Raw genomic sequence first — 12385 nt, 5'->3', positions numbered from 1 at the left:
AGCTTAAGAAATCTACTTTTATATGTTTTAATTTTGCGCGAGCTATCACGAGTACTGTAGACGGGTGCGAGATGATAGTGTTTAGATGTCGTACTGCGCCAATAAATACGAAAAAAAAAAGTCGCTAATAGAATTTGCTGAAAGCTGTAGTCCCACATGGTCAACTAATCTTATCTGCCTCACTTCGGTTCCAATCTTCATATCCAGCATTTTCTTTTTCTTCATTGGGCTCTCTTCCAGGCTGCATAAGCTAAGATCTGCGTCTGGCATCTATTAACTATATATACGCTATATATGCTGTAAGCGGGCGTTCGTACAGATGCAAATGACGATCTCGACACCATTCGCGCATGAGGTTCTCGCATTTTCTCCATGCTTTCCCTTGTTTTTTTCTTGCGTCTTTTTTTTTTTTTTTTCGCTCCCAGAAAAACGAGGTCACGCAGCCTATAACACGGACGGCGCGGTTGTCGTAATGGCAGCCGTTCTTAGCCCCGACATCAATTACGTCCTCTCGCCAGATGCAATCGAATTAGCGTTATATATATGTATATACACCGCCAACTGGAGATAAATATCTTCTCCCATCGCAAGCTTCCTCGCTCCGCGGGGAAGCCACTCTGGCCGTATGCCTTGCGTTTAATGAGCGTTACAACGCTCTGCAGCTGCCCCCACTGCCCGATGAAAACGAGTTGTGCGGTCAGGATGGCCGAACCGTTTTTCTTTTCTTTTCTTTTCTTTCTTTCTTTCTTTCTTTGTCTCTCTTTCCTCTCTTCTTTCTTTCTTTATTTATTTTGCGGTTTCCGCCGCTCGAGTCTGACCTCCACATGAGCAATGCGGCATCGGTAGCTTGTTCGTAAACGTTTTACCGTTTGCGTGCTACCGGAGAGGTGTATACGGCAGCGGCTCGACGATGGAAGCGACATCCTGTGGCCAATAGTTTAACTAGAAAGCACGCAAAGCTATAATCCTGAACTACCATGTTCTATTTAGCTTTGGGCGTAAAGCGTTGGTTGTGATCGTTAACGTGCGCTATACATTTATGGTTTTCGTTAGACAGGAACGCCGTACGCAACCCGAACAAGCGTTTCAAATGCATCGCAGTTGGACAAAGAGTCACAAGACGTCGCTACCTTTTTTTTTTTTTTTTTTTTTGTCGTCCTTCTTTGCACCGTTTTCAGTACGAAACCTAACCAGTTAGACCAAATCCAACCGGCGTGCACATCAGGGCCCGCATTTGCATAAAAGTGTTAGACTAGACGTGTTCTATAGATCAGGTCTCAGGTAATCGCGGTGTCGGAAGTGCCATATCAGCGAAGGCCCCATTGGCAATCAGCTCTTACGAGCGAGAGAGGAAATCACAGCGCCGTTTTGTTAAGGAAATCACTTCCTTAACAAACGTCGCTTTATGCATGTAAGCACGAAAGTAACTGGAACGCCGATGCATTTCTCCGCGAAGTTCAGGAATTAATATCTGGAAACTGGTGTCATTCCGAGAATTCGTTCCAACTGAAGCCGACTTGCGAACTCCATGGCTACAATTTGTAAATTGCAATATAGGCCCTCAGATAATTAGCTAAAAACTTAATTAGTGAATTTTTAATCATTTTTTTAATTATGGGGTTTTACGTGCCAAAACCACGATCTGATTATGAGGCACGCCGTAGTGGGGGACTCCGGAAATTTGGACCACCTGGGGTTCCTTAACGTGCACCTAAACCTAAGTACACGGGTGTTTTCGCATTTCGCCCCCATCGAAATTCGGCTGCCGTTTTGTTAATTATTGATTATGCATTTCAATTTTTTGTGCAAGTAATGTCCGCCTCTTCGAGTAGACCAGCTCATTAACCAGAATTGTGCTATCTGCCGCAGGCAACCTTCAAAACATTTTGAAAGTGTTCGCTGAAACACCCTGTATACATAGCCTTACGTAAGAAGGAACCACACATTCGTACCAACTGGCCTTGTCGCATCGTTTATACCCGTCGCGGTTGCTCTGGTTATAGCGTTCTGCTGCTGAAAACCAGGTAACGGGTTCGATTCCCTGCCCCTGTGGCCGCATTTAGATGGGGGCGCTTTCCTGCGCTTAGATATATAGGTAAATGCGCTCGTCGAAGAACCGCGCGCAGAAGGTATAGAAATTAACGCGTAGCCCTTTACTAGTCTCTTATTGCCCACATTATTGCTTTGGGACACTAGCTAAACGCAGTGAACCATGTCGCCATTGTTTGTTACAACGCTTTCAGCAAACGGGACAATTATATATGCTAGGATTGTATAGCAGCAGAAAAATTGCAGTGCACAGGCAGAAAGGAACGATGGACGTAGCTGCTGTTGGTTCCTTTCTGTGTCTGTGTTCTACAATTTTTCTACTGCTACAATCCTAGAAGAATGAACCAACTAGCTCAGTTAGACACCCTTTTGACTAGTATATAGTTATCCTGCTCCTGCATGCGTCCCAACGTGCGCGAAGCTCTCTCCGTGCCCGCCATGGACAAGCCGCGCCGTGCACTGTGTGTGTTGTGTGCCCGGCGGTGGGCCTCCCAGCTATTCTGGGATCGAGAGCACCGCGCGCGCCTGCTCTCTCGACCGTTTCGTGCCGAGCGCTCTAAATTAACGGCGAACCGTGGAATGCTCCGTTCGTCGTCGTCGAACGCTGGCGGCCGGTGGTGTGCCGTTTTCTTTTCCTTTCTTCCTTTTTCCTTTCTCCTTTTCTTTTTTTTTTCCTTGGATGAGTCGACAGGCAGCCCTGCCTTGCAGCTCTGCGCGGCAACCTTTGGCGGCCTTTTAGCCGCGTCGCGTGGTTTACTTATTTACTTCCCGTTCTTGCGTATTGACGGCAGTCGGTTAGTGGCTGCCGTCGGTTAGTGGCTGCTGTTGTCACTCGGGCTCCTTCGCAGGGAGCAACTGCGACGATGCCGCAATGTAGGTGATGCCCAGAACATGGTTGCCGTGACGTGTTGCTGGCTTCCGCAATCGGTTCCGGCGTTTGCGGTATACTCGAAAGCAAGGCCCTTGAGGTTAGTTATCGTTACTCCGAGTGACTCGGCGCTGGAGGAATTCGATGTGGACATCGTCTGTGCGACCATCACGTGACGGTTGTGACGAAAGAAACGAACGAATCATAATGCCTTACAATATGTGCAGAAGACAGAAAAGGGTGTCGGAGGACTCCCCCTTTCCCTTCGGCGCTGAGAGTTTTCAGGAAAGTCATATATTGATTGGGCTATAACCAGAACAGGTGAGGTATGGATGTGCAGCCGGAAGACCACCAATGTGTTGCTCCTCGAAGCTGTAATATGCAAAACCGATATGTAAGACCTGCAAGTGCGCTTCTCCACACACTTTCTTTGACGCAACCAAGATGGCGGACCACGGGCTAGATTACTAATTGAAGTATCAACATGGGAGTCAGTGACGTCTTTATTGCCACCTTCCATTCCCTGTACGGGCCAAGGTTTCAAGACGCGTTTCTCAACTTCAACAGGGCTACTAGTAGGAATTCGGCCATCTTGGTTAGGGATAGTTTTCTCTGCGTGAAAGCCTGCTTACGGACTTTCGCATATCGTTCATCGGACCACCTTGTACGGCGAGTGTGCATGCATTGTACTACTGTTCTAACGCGACAGCGTTAAGGACCCCGTGTCGCAGAAAATCCGGCGTCGGCAACCGGCGTGCGATGCGGGTGGCGGAGAAAATCCCCAACCACCACGACCGCGCAGGCCCTCCACGTGGTGCAAGGTTTTGGTGAACAAAAATTGAATTTCTCACAGTGAAATCCTGTCAGGAAAATGGTAAAGTACGACTTCATCATTCGGCGTCGGATTCGCCGTCGGACTGTTTACCAATCGGCGTCGGATTGTAATTTGAATGTACGAGAAAACCTAATTCTGCTATGAGGAAACGCAAACACAAACCCCTTTTCCAGCATTTCTACCAAACCTACAGCCGCGCGTTGCGATGCGCACGGGTCCCGATAACGCTTTCGCGTTCTACTTTTTATGATTATTTAATAAATCGTCTTTCTCTTTCTCTCTCTGTACTCTTAAAGGCGAAGTTTAAGCGCCCTCCAATTTTTTCTTACTCCGCAGTGCACAGCTTGTCTGCGTGCATTGTTTCTCGAAGCAAGCACGTATCTTCACATTTGCATTCATCATGCGAGTGACCTTTCTGGGTGACTAGGCGTGGCCTATTGGCTAACATTTAACGCGCAAAGTGCGCGGCGCGGCGCTCACTGACGCGTTATCCAACGCGCTCGACTCACGTCGGCGCAACGCAGCGGAGCAGATGCCTCTGCGCGGGCCACGTTGACGTGCGTGCGACCTTTACAATTTGTACACGACGAGCCTTTCTTTCCCACTGACGCCGTTCCCAAAGCGATTTCGCTTTGTGGAGGTTCTTCTTTACTTTTCTCGGAGCTTTTTCTCGACTATACAGTAATAAACCGCGTTCCGAGGCTTAGCATTCAGGTTGTTTGTCGACTGGTGTTTTCTTACCATCCGTCTCACACGAATCACCGAAGAGCGTTACCGAAGCGCAGTACATTCTTCATTCGTGTGGCGGCTCTGTGCTCTGCTACACCTTTTAAGGCCCCAGCTGTCTGGCTGAGGACGAGGACATACCGCAAGGGCCCCCATACTACTCGCAACAAGATTACTTTGCTGCAGTTTTGAAAGAGTCCGCTTCACAGATGTGCTGCCGATCTGACAACTGATATATCAAATACAGTGAAGCTTTCTAAGCAAGTATGAAGGCTCCCTACCGAGGGCGCGCATGCGTCCTAAGCTCTCTCTCTCTCTCTCCCCCCCCCATTCTTTTTTTTTTTGTATTGTTCCTTTGCTTTATCCGAGACAGCGCAGATTTAATAAGCGGACGTGACATTCCATGTCTGGCATTCCGTTTTTTTTTTTTTTTTTTTTGTTGGAAGCGGGTATAACGTTCGTATGTACTTGATGGTGACATATAAAAAAAAAAGATAAAATGAGAAATGGCCATGTCTTCTGTACACATCGATGGCTTTGGGATTGGAGCAGGTGCTAGAATATTCAGCAGGACCCGCGGTGTGGCCTCCGTTGGCGCAGTTTACGTTGCGTCACGTCTGCATGTAATATATACGTACACACTGCGCAGCAGCGCCGTGTTTGCCTTAACGCTATTCTGCATGCTGTACGTGTCTGCTCCTTCGGTATTATAAACAAATGGAGGCTGGTGTTCGTCTGGGAGAGGCGTGAGCCCCCTCGCAGCTGAGTACATATGCGTGCGTGTGTGTGTAGGCGCTCGGTAATTCGATAAAGGCGGATAGCGGGGAACGTCACGCAGTGTGGTGACGATGAAGAAAACAGCAGCAAAACCGTGAATGACGGAACTAGCTTTTTTTTATTGGGCGAACTTGTGCCCACAAAAACTTTTGTAAAGAATGTCAGACATAGTGTGAGCGACTGTAATGGTAAAAGAAGTATTTAGTGCCTACGGAGGGCACCTTCGTGGTTGTGGTTTAGAATGATTTTTCGCCGAAGCGACGGTCGGCGCCGGCACCGGATTTCGATAGATAAGTACACGTGTCAATATGCAAGTTTTTGCCAACGCAGAAACGCTTCTGTGTTATCGTGATTTCTTTTTTCTTAACCTCTGTCTTCTACTGACGTCGCTCACTTGTCCTTTGCTTCTTCATTTTTACACGCTGCGTCGTCATCCATGTTAAGTGGTTAACATTTATGTGCCTATAGGTTTAACCGTCACCACCTGCTGGCTTCTATCTTCCTTGACGCAGTTAACGTGTTTATAGGGCGCTAGACTGTGTAACTTGTTTCTCTTGACTTGCTTTCTGCTACTCCATTGTTCGGCTGTTTCGTCTACGTACAGTGCAGCTTTCAAACTGACGAGAATATTTTGCGCCGATGATCATCGATGCCTCGTATGTCAAATGTATGCAGTCGGCGTCGAAAGTGTACGGACTGGGGATTCTCTTGAGAACACGTTGACTTTCTGAGCAGTTTGCGACCGTATAGCCAGTAAAACCGCACAACACTGTACGCTGTTCGCATACGTACCCTCGTACTAGAACTACTATTACTGTGTACTTGCATACGGGTGATCATTTTTAAGTTCTACGGGGAATTTTTAAATACCCTGTTGCAGATAACATAATTCTAGTCCTTGACCTGGATTATTCAGAGAGGCGGACATTACTTGCGCGAGATATGGAAGCACATATCCAACTAATTAACTAAAATTCACTAATTAGCTTAAATAATTGCTTAACGGCACATATTTGAATTTACGAATTGTAGCCGGTGAGTTCGAAAAGCGTATCAACTAGGAAATAATTTTCAGAATGACACCTGTTTAGAGGTATGCGCCGTCAAACTCGCCGTAAAAACTCCACTTTTTCGACAGAACGCTCTTTTATGCATTGAAACACAAAAGTAACTGCAACACCCACGTATTTCATCCCGCACTTTGGGAAATATCTCGACACTCGTGTAATCCTAGATATTCAGATCGAGTGGATACGTCTTGTAAGCTCACCGGCTACAATTTGTAAATTGCAACATCTGCTGTAAAGTAATTGATTAGGAAGGTGATTAGTGAATTTTCGTTAATTGGTCGGATATGTGTTTCGATTTCTCGTTGGCGGTATCAACTAAATAAACAGACTCCGCGCTCGACTCATAGTAACACGCAGCTTGGCGGCTTGACGACTGCGCGATGCCGTGAGAGCGTTACGATAGACGTCGTTGACGAATTAACAATCAGATGAAACGTAATAACATTGGCAATAACTGAACAGCCTGCCATTCGATGAGTTAATCGATACATACATGCATACATGCATACATGCATGCATACATGCATACATACATACATACATACATACATACATACGTATACATACATACATACATACATACATACATACATACATACATACATACATACATACATACATACATACATACATACATACATACATACATACATACATACATACATACATACATACATACATACATACATACATACATACATACATACATACATACATACATACATACATACATACATACATACATACATACATACATACATACATACATACATACATACATACATACATACATACATACATACATACATACATACATACATACATACATACATACATACATACATAAAGTACGCGCTAGTTAAGTGTGGTTGTTTTCCGCCCATAGCTCGACGTGAAACCTTTGCAGGAGCTCGCTGATATAGCGTTGGGAACGTGCACCGAGGCTTCTTGCGACATTGTTACCAGAGCTCGCGGCATACTATATAATTTTTCTTTTTCTATGAAGATTTTCTTTTTTCTCTGTCCTTGCACGGGCGTCTCTGCTCTGCCCTTGTCGGGTCTTCTCGCTTCTTCCGAGCGCTTTCCAGGAATTATGCGGTGTTGTCGCAGAGCTTTGAGTGTATAGTTTCGTAGATTCTGGCGATGGAAAACTGTGTCGAAATTCGTAACTTTCCACGAAATGTCCAAATTTATGCAGAAGCAAAAGCCATGCTTTGAGCGAGAGAGAGAGAGAGAGAAGTGCTGTTTCTTTCTATTTCTTTTTGAATTTTGAGAGGACTGTGCCGCGGAATATAAAATAATAAAGGGGGAGGGGCAGGGAGACACTGACGTCAGCTCTGCCCTTTCTGTCGCGCGAACGAATACCGAATAGTGTGATAGATTCAAATTCTTATCAAGCGAATCGGCTGTCGCTAGGGGCTTCCAGATCTTTAGGACCGATGTTGAGATATACAATAATAATAATAATAATAATAATAATAATAATAATAATAATAATAATAATAATAATAATAATAATAATAATAATAATAAAAACAAATTTAAAAAACGGAGCAAAATTTGCGGAGCTATAGTGCACCCCCTTATCGCATCGTATCAGCGCACCTTTGCCGTAATTTCAGGGGAAACAAATGCAGAACGTTTAAAAGTGTCTGCGAAGGAGCGGCCAGTGGCCACGTAAATTACCGTTCCATTTTACAGTTGCAGCGAAGCTGTTAAGGGCTAGGTTCCAGGAGATCGCGTCCGTGTACACCGGAAGTAGGCAACAATCTTGTGGCGTCTCGTTCACTTGGTGTGTACCAAAATTGGCATGGAAGGGTACGAATGTATGACTAACATGACTGATAGGTCATGACATCAATAACAGCACTATGCTCGTCAGTTGCGTCACAATTAACGACTATAAATCACGTGTAGGCGCATACCCGCATTGGATATGTAGGTATGAGCCAGGGACAAGAAAGAAGGAAGGAAGGAAGGAAGGAAGGAAACGAAAAAAGAGAGAAAGTAAGGAAAGAAAGAGAGAAGGAAGGTAAGAAAGAAATCACGGGTGGCTCATACCGGCGTTGGATATGAGGGTATACGAGCCGCCGAGAGCAGGAGCGGGAGAGATTTCGTCGGCGTCGCGGGCGGACTTGGCCCAGCAAACGCAGTACTTGGCCATCGCGCCGGCGAAAACAAGACGCTGGTGTCTTTGCTCTTTGACGAACATGCCGAAGGCGCTCGATATAGTCAATAATCATTATATATAAATTCACTATAGCAATCTTCACCACAGCCGACCCACCACAGTCGCAGCTTCGCTGGCTTCCATCTTCGCAGCAGTGGAAGGGCTCTGAATTAAAAAAAAATTAAAATGAAAGTTGCCGTTTCGTCCGAAAGGCGAATCATCGAATGCGATGGCAAATTATCAGACGAAGTAAGTAAATTATACGAAGGAAGGATAGTAGCTTTATCGGCCGTATAGACTTGCCAACATTTGGTTATTATCTAAATTAACAAGCATGGTGTCACGCGTGCACGATCAAACATAAGCGCAACTGACTCGATGAGCGCGGGCATACTCGCTGTCAAAACGCTGGCGTGAGGAAGAGCGGCAGCAGCAGCGAGCGAATTGACCTTCGTGCTGCCGCCTATCGCTTCAACGCGATACTAAGCGGCGAGGACACGGCGCACACGAAGCTACCAGCCCTCGGTGCACCTAGACGCTGTGCCCATCGCACATTGCTTTCAGGATATTACCCGCGGCCGTACTCAGCCGCGCCATACGCAGCCGTACCATACGCAGCCGCCATGCCTGACGAAAATGCATTGGTGTTCCAATTAATTTTGTGCTTCTGTGCATAAAACGCCGTTATACAGTTCGTAAATTAATATCTCGAAACTGGTGCAGTCCTGAGAATTCGTTCCAAGTGGATACACCTTGCGAACATATAATTCGTAGATTGAAATATGTGCCGTAAAGTAATTAGTTAAAAATATTTATCGTAGAAGCAATGGCCGCCTCATCGAGTAAATAAAATTAAAGATTAGAATTGTGCTATGTGCCACAGGCAATTTCTTGAAATTGTGTGCACCTAAAAAAAAAAAAAAACACCCTGTATAATTCCTATCGCACTAAAATCAAATATTTAGTTACCTATAACGTTGTCAGATGATACTCTTTCTTACGTAATAGTATTAATAATAAGAAAAAATATTGTAAAATAACCATTAACGTCACAGATCCGGACAAGTAGAGTGGAGTTAGATGAGACAGTAAGTAAAGTTCATGTATAGACCTAGAAACACAGGAACATACACGGAAAAAAAGGCGGGGACAGATTGCACCAGACGCTATACGGAGCCCCGACACACACACGAGCGTATAATGAGCTCCTAACATATGCACAAGGCCGCGATGTGGTCCAAGATTAACAAACGCGTAGAGATGACGTAATATACACGCACGAAGACACAGCAGTCGAAATCGGGCTTCACAGAAGGCGCGCAAAGATGAATGAGCATGATACAGACAATAGACCACAAGAGCACACATATCGGAAGAGAACTGCCTTTATATAACTGCACCCAATGCGGCTCTCTAGTAAACGTTTAATATTCCCGACTTTTTCGAGGAAGCGCGTTCAATGCATTTCGCTGTACTGGCATGGATTTGATATGATTGATTCAGGGGTGTAACGTCTCGAATACAACACTCGAGATATGAGAGGTACCGTAGGGTACCGGATTCAACCGCCTGTGATTCTCGAGCGTGCTCTAAATCTAAGCATAAGAATGCTTTTGCATTCCGCCTCCAATCGTATGTGACCACTGCTGGCGGTCGAAACCGCGACGTCGGGCCCAGCAGCCCATCCGTCATAGCCACTGATAAAGAAATCCACATTTCGAAACGTTGGCTTCGGGCTTCCTTTGTTCACCTATGATGTTGATTACACGAAGTCGCCATCTTCCTCTAAAGCTCCTTTGTCTTTGCTTGAATTACGAAAGTATAGCTGGCAATTGTAGGTGCCAAGAACAGCGTTGGGAGGCGACCGCTGGCGTCGTCTTAGCCGACCGGGAAAAACACACGTATTTCCTGTGGACATAATGTGTGACGTGTGCACCATGAGCGTGCGCATACGACATCGACCCTCAGGAAATGCGCGCATGCGCTAACGCGGTAAGCTGAGGGCGTGGCGCCGCGCCGCGATCACAAGGATTATAGAACAGACAATCGAATACGCTGACACACTCCGCCTCTTCTTTTTCTTCGCCGCCTTGAACAATGATGTCCGACAAGTCAGCTCAAAAGAGGCAGAGAAACGTTTCCAACCTTTACAAAGAGGTGTTCGAGCTTTGCTGCGCGCCCTGTCGAATGCTAGTGAGGCGAACGGTACTTGTATGTGTCGGGCTGCATGTGTCTTGCTTATAGTCTGCATATAGTCTTGCTGTGCACCCTCGTCCCTTTTCGAGCCGCTACGTCTGCAGCTGCAGACGCCACGATAACGTCACAAAATAGCAAGCACTAGAGGAAACGATGACATTTAGGCTTATTGCGTATATTTTAAGTCAGTTGTGGTTATATGTACAGCTAAGTTAGTCTGTAGGCGCAAAGTTTCCTAAAAAAGGAAAGAAGCGACCCCAAGATAGTACGGCAGTGTGCGTATGTGTGTTTCTTAACGGCGAAGCTGTTAATCGAAAGTTTTAGCTTGTCCGTAAACGTCTTAGCTTTTACGGATTACCAGGTTACCGAAGCCGTCAATGGCAGTAGCATAAGCCTCCTGAATAAAAGTGGCTTAAGTAGCATAAGGTCTCTATAGATAACTTTTCTGGAGACTTTAATGTAGCAAAACCGGTAGCGACAATTGTGGCGCTTTGTCCAACTACAGTACGTTTGAACAGTTTTTTTCCCTTCTTTTTTGTTGTGTTACGCGAGTGTTCTCGTCGAATAAAATTTCAAGAAGGAACTGAATGTTAACGATTATGCTGTTACTGATATTTTACAGCAGTAGTTAAAGAGAGTACGCTAAGTCACTGTAGTAGTATAGCTCTGTGTCTTTTCTGGTTAAAGTCTGCACCACAAGATGGCTCCACTATGACGCGGGTGCTTACGTAAACGTCACCTGTAACTCGGTATTCCGCAATGATTTTACGTTTACGAACAAAGTAAAACTACCTATTGCGCCTTAAGTCGGTGGCAACGTAAGAATTCAGTTCCAAGCTCCGCCCACAAAACCGCACTGCATCTTTCCTCTGTTCCTGCGTTCTCCGAAACAAATAGTTACCGGAGAGACGCCGGTATTTCAAGACGTTCGTTTCCCTCGTGACGTCATGAAGAAAGAGCGAACCTGATTAATGGCCGTCGCTAGTCTCGCAATTCTTTTCGAGTAGGACAGCGGTGTATAGATTCCAAGACTGGCAGCCTCACCGCTATCCTTGAAAAGAACTGTTTATAATTATTGCAATCTACTGGTACTAACATACGGGTAGGGAACTTGGAGGTTAACAAAGAAGTGTGAGAAGAATTTAAAGGTCGTGCAACGAGCGTTGGAACGAAATACGATAGGCGTAATGTCAAGGGGCAAGAAGGGCGCCATTTAGAGCCAACGAGGCAAACAAGCTTATTCGGATATGACGCGATAGGAATATGCTACGGATTAGGAGGAACACGCTAAACGTATTTTAAGCTTGTAACTGGTCTTGGGTCGTCGTCGGATATTATAAAATAAGTGCTGATCGGTGTTGTTCTTAGCACTTGCCCGTATAAAACGTTCGCCGTTTGCGAACTGCTATAAGCATGTCGAGATGCAATTTGGTAGGAATAAAACGTGATTTGAGAGGGATACGCTCGAGAAATTTTCTAAGTTAGGTGCATTGGGTGCTTCGTATATAGGAAAATTCCAAAGTGGCGGCCGAGCCTTTAAAAATGCTCCTTCGAGCAGCGAAATACATTTCTGGTTGACTATTTGAACACACATGTTTGGGAGACTGTGTATACGCATAGAATCAACCGTCGAAGCTAACGAGGTTGAGGATTGTTAACTTGAGAGAGGTGTACTTAAGTGTTCGCGTGTGCAA

At 45.5% G+C, this 12385-nt stretch overlaps 1 protein-coding gene across 7 annotated transcripts in view; it reads left to right on the top strand.

Annotated features, from left to right (window-relative positions):
* The window catches only part of LOC119461224 (solute carrier organic anion transporter family member 74D), a 169039-nt gene that overhangs the window by 98837 nt on the left and 57817 nt on the right, over positions 1-12385 (top strand). The gene's annotated exons all lie outside the window — the stretch shown is intronic.

This window comes from Dermacentor silvarum, chromosome 8, assembly GCF_013339745.2.
Source record: "Dermacentor silvarum isolate Dsil-2018 chromosome 8, BIME_Dsil_1.4, whole genome shotgun sequence".
NCBI classification, from domain to species: Eukaryota; Metazoa; Arthropoda; class Arachnida; order Ixodida; family Ixodidae; genus Dermacentor; species Dermacentor silvarum.
Note: the sequence above shows the minus strand (reverse complement) of the source record. Positions and strands in the feature narration are given on the sequence as shown.